This window comes from Podarcis filfolensis, assembly GCF_964270895.1.
Source record: "Podarcis filfolensis genome assembly, chromosome: 17".
Taxonomy (NCBI): domain Eukaryota; kingdom Metazoa; phylum Chordata; class Lepidosauria; order Squamata; family Lacertidae; genus Podarcis; species Podarcis filfolensis.
This window is the reverse complement of record NC_139621.1, coordinates 9,311,073-9,315,766: the sequence shown is the minus strand read 5'-3', so window position 1 is coordinate 9,315,766 and position 4,694 is coordinate 9,311,073.

The window sequence follows — 4,694 nt, the reverse complement described above, 5'->3', positions numbered from 1 at the left end:
ACCAGTTTTGAGATAAGCCTAACCACGGAAGACCAAAATAAATCCCACTGAATTTACTTACACGAGTAAATTTGGCTATCATCCAGTTCAATACGCGCTCTGTAATCGATTAACTGCATGGATTTTAAATTTCCATATATCACAATAGCCCTGAAGGGGGAGGGGAGGCATTTACTGTTATTTCCACCTGTGTGAGGACCAAGGAGGAATGCTCTTATAAGAAGCCCCCTGCCACCACTTATGGATTTATAATCACTTACATTTAAAAGCAATTTTCCAACAAGTCTCCTCTAACTGACCAAAGCATTTGATTAATCAGTTAGATTAGTTGTCCAAACATGGCAGTCTCGGTTTAAGGATTGGGGTGCTTAACTACCTGCGTGGCATCCGAGTTAGAACAGGAAAAAGCTCGCTGTCTTCACTAACTGCATCACCGTGTTGTCTGGTGGCAAATCTAGTGTTTAGCCGGGGGGCACTTGCTCACTGATTCACACTGTAGTTAGTATGTGGTACCAGATATTGTTACAAACCAACATTTGGGGGAAATGCCAAAGTCTATATTGCCAATGAAAGCAGCTCCTGTCTTTAAATCTTGCCCCTGCCCCTCACTTCTCTCACTGGGGTCAGAGGTGCTCTACATATTGAGCAGCTAAGACACACCCAAAAAACCCCACTCTAAAACATTTTTTTTTGTTATGTTCTGCTAATGACCACTTTTTAATTTCACTGCAGCACAATAAAAAAACAAAAAAACACTTTTCTAATATGATTGGAGGTCTTCCTTATCCCTTGGTCAGAGGTTTTCGACCTTTTTGAGTCCACGGCTCCCTTGACCAGCACCATTCTTTCTGTGGCACCCCTGTGGGGCTCAGGAACCCAGTTATGTCACCCCTTGCCTGCAGAGCTGGCAGCCTCTCACCCTCTTTCGAACACCCTTGTGGAGGATTCCTTCAGCCTCCTCTCTTTTCCCTTCTCATTGGGGGTCCTCCGGGCAGCTGCCGCCCCTGGTCTCTGATCTGCGCCCCCCCCCCCGCCCCAAAGAGAGGTGCCTTCTCACACTGCCCCACAGGGGCCAGGGCGGCATCCCCTGGGCAGCTTGTAGCCAGAGCTGCTGCAACAAACAGCCACACAAGCCTACGGGAGGCAGAGATGCAAGAGGGCATCAGAGGGGGGAGGGAAGGAAAGAGGGACAGAGGCCAGTGTTGCCCACGGCACCCCTGACCATCATTCAAGGCACCCCAGGGCACCATGGCACGCTGGTTGAAAACCACTGCTCTTGGTCTATGTAGTCCAGAACAATCTACTTTGGCTTACAGGGAATCTCTAAGACCTCCAGGCAGAAAGGACTTTTCAAACTCTGGAACCCAAGTGTATGCCAAGGATTGAGCCTGGGGGACCTTCTACGAGAAAATTCATGTAAAAAAGGGCAATTTTTAAAGTGCTAAACTAGATTTGACTCTGCTCTCTTCCAACTCAATTTAAAGCTTGTGTTTCTTTGCAAGTGTCTACTGTCAAGTGGAAAGCAGTCAGCCGACGATGCAGAATGGGAGAGAATACGCCTGCCTGGTTATGAATGTATTCAGTGATTTGTACCGCATTCAACGGCATAAAAATCCATGGGACAAATGGGCTGTCATTTTAAAATGAGCAAAGTTTCTAGCCTTTGTAGTTACAGAGAAAGCCTGAAAATAATGGGCAGCCTCTGCTTTAAGTAGAAAATTCAGATTTCTACAAAAAGGGTTATTACTATGCTGCAAAAAAAAAAATAAAGCATGTAAGCTCAAGCTATACTGTGTGAAGATCTAGAGCAGTTTAGAATCTTCTTCTGGGAACAGATAAACTCAAAACAAGTCTCTCGCTTGGCAGGTCTCAGAAAATAAGTACTGTACAAAATAAGGGAAGTTATGTTTCATTTGCTGTCCATGGGTTGGTGTAAGAACATAAGAGCTTGCCGAATCAGGCCAATGGCCCACTTAGTGCAGTAACCTGTTTCCAGTGGTCACCCAGGTGCCTATGGGAAGCCTGCAAGCTGAACCTGAACACAAGAGCTCTTCCCACACCTGTGATTCCCAGCGACTGCCCTAAAGAGTCACACTATCTCAGACAGTGGAGGCAGAGTGTAGCCATTGTGGTTAGTAGCCATTTGATAGCCTTTTCCTCCATGAATTTTTCTAATCCTCTCTTAAAGCCATCCAAGTTGCTGGCCATCACTGCCTCCCAGTAGGAGTTCCATAGTTTAACTATGCACCAGTACTTTCCATGGCGTGTCCTGAATCTTCCATCCAATCTTCATTAGATGGTTCCAAGTTCCGGTATTGCAGAAGGAGATAAACTTCTACTCACTTTCTTCAAACGGTCCACAACTTTTTACAGCTCTTATTCAACTTTTGTCTAAACTGAAAAGCCCCAAATGTTGTAAGCCTTCATCATAGACCAGTTGCTCTGTTCCCTTGGTTCTTTGAAATGATTTTCAGCTCTACAATATTATTTTTTAGGTGAGGCTACCAAAACTGTACAGCATTCCAAGTGTGGCCACACCATAGATGTGTTTAATGGCATTATGTTATTTGCAGTGTTATTTTCAATCCCTTTCCTAATGGACCCCCTAGCATGGAATTCAGCTTTTTCACACTGGATCAAAATCTTCTTTGAGGTATCCACTACGACCCTACGTCTTCTTCCTGGTCAGTCACCATCAGTTCGTTTACACTGAATTGCATTTACCATTTTACTGCCCATTCACCCAGTTTGGAGAGATCCTTTTGGAGCTCTTTACAATCTTTTAGTTTTAACCGCTTTTAGCAATTTGTATCATCAGCAAATGTGGCCACCTCACTGCTCACTACTAACTCTACACCATGTATGAACAAATTAAAAAGCACAGGTGCCAATAAGAACCCTTGGGGAACTCTACTTTCTGACTCCCTCCATCGGGAGAATTGTCTATTTATTTCTCCTCTGATTCCTATTTCTCAACCAGTTACTGATCTACAAGAGGACCTCTCTTATTCCATGTCTCCTAAGCTTATTCAGGATCCTTTGGTGACCATTAGGCAAGCATCTCCACTCCACTGGCTGGAAGTGACCAAACATGGCAACCCTTTACAACAAGGATAAAAAGGTAATACAGTATACAGGCGACTCTCAACTTAGGAGATTACATTTCGGGGGTAGTGTGTATAGTCAAAACACACTGGGTTCAGTGATGGGTGGGATTGTCAAAGTCTTTTTCCCCTGGACACCTGCCCCCCTTTATTTTAAATTGCATAAAGCTGAATGTGCAAGTTGGGAGTTACCGGAACTAAGCACATAAACACCTGTATTTGCATGAACAAATCCAAATACTTTTCTCCATGTCAAAGAAACCTACAGGGTACTTGGTTAATTTTACAGCAGTTTCTATTATATAGTCATTGGATCCAAAACGGATTGGATTCCCCAAGCCGACCTCCAAATAGGTGAATAGCCAATACTTAGTTGACACGTTTCTACCTCGCCTTTAAGACAAGACAGCTTCCAACAGAACAAGTCAAACACAAAAATCGACAAACGTAAAATAAAAAGGTGGTTGAGACCTCTGGTCATACTGTTCCATGCCACATGTCCTACAACCTTTATTGAAAAAGCAAGGTGACCCTGCCAAAGTACAAAGGTTACACAGAAAACAGGGTTAGTTGTCTGGGGGCCCTGATTACCCTAGAAGACTGTGCAAAGTCCCAACAGGTTTTATTTACTCAGTCTAATCTCTCACAGCAAACAAGCCCAGTCAGCTGATTTGTCACAAACACTCCATTCTGGTACTCTTGAAGTTCTCACCTTGGCCTGGAATGCAGCCATTTGCTCCGTTTTTGCCAAGGTCAATAGGAAAAAAATAGATTACTTCAAGAAGTCATGCTACTTTACAAAGAACAGGATATAAGTAATAATTTCATAATAATCTTTACCAGACAAGTTAAGTGTGATGGCCAGCTTCAGTAGATAGGTAGAGGTTCAATTCTCCACAACAGGACCTATCATTCTCTTTTGAGGAGAATTGGGTATTGTGCAGGAAAAAGACAGCCAGGATGGGCTATAGCAAGAATTGTGCTCTCTCTCAAAGTGATGCAGGGCTGCAGAGAATGGGAAAAGGCTTCTCTTCCAGCTTATAAATGTGGTGTTTAGCCGCTTGTCAAAATGTGGACATCATTCCTTTCAAGGCCAGGTGGAAGGCCACAGGGCCACCTTAAAACTTGTTTCAATGGCCCTCCAGTTGACTCTTCCTTTGGCTGAGAAGTAGGACGTGAGTAGTAGCTGGTCTCCCCAAGGCAAACAGGAGAGAACCCAAGAATATTTTCCTTAATGGTAGTTCAGCCTTGTGGTTCTTTGATTTCCTTCTTCTACGGAGCTCAGAATGGTATTTTAGCCCCACAGCATCCACGTAAAATGAAGCTGGGCTGAAAGAGGGTAATTTACCCAAAGCGTCATGGAAACTTACAGGGAATCGAAGATGCAACAGCCAAGAGTATCCCAGCACACAGCTTAAGGCACTCTTGTCTTCTTCAAAATGTGCAGCAATTACAAAACCGAAGACAAACACAAAGTTGCTATCACAGAAGCAGCTAACACAAAAAGCTGTACTGACTTCATATAATCCCAAAAGATTAACGTGGGACCCAACACAACACCAGCAGTAACAGAAAACACTGAACAGATGC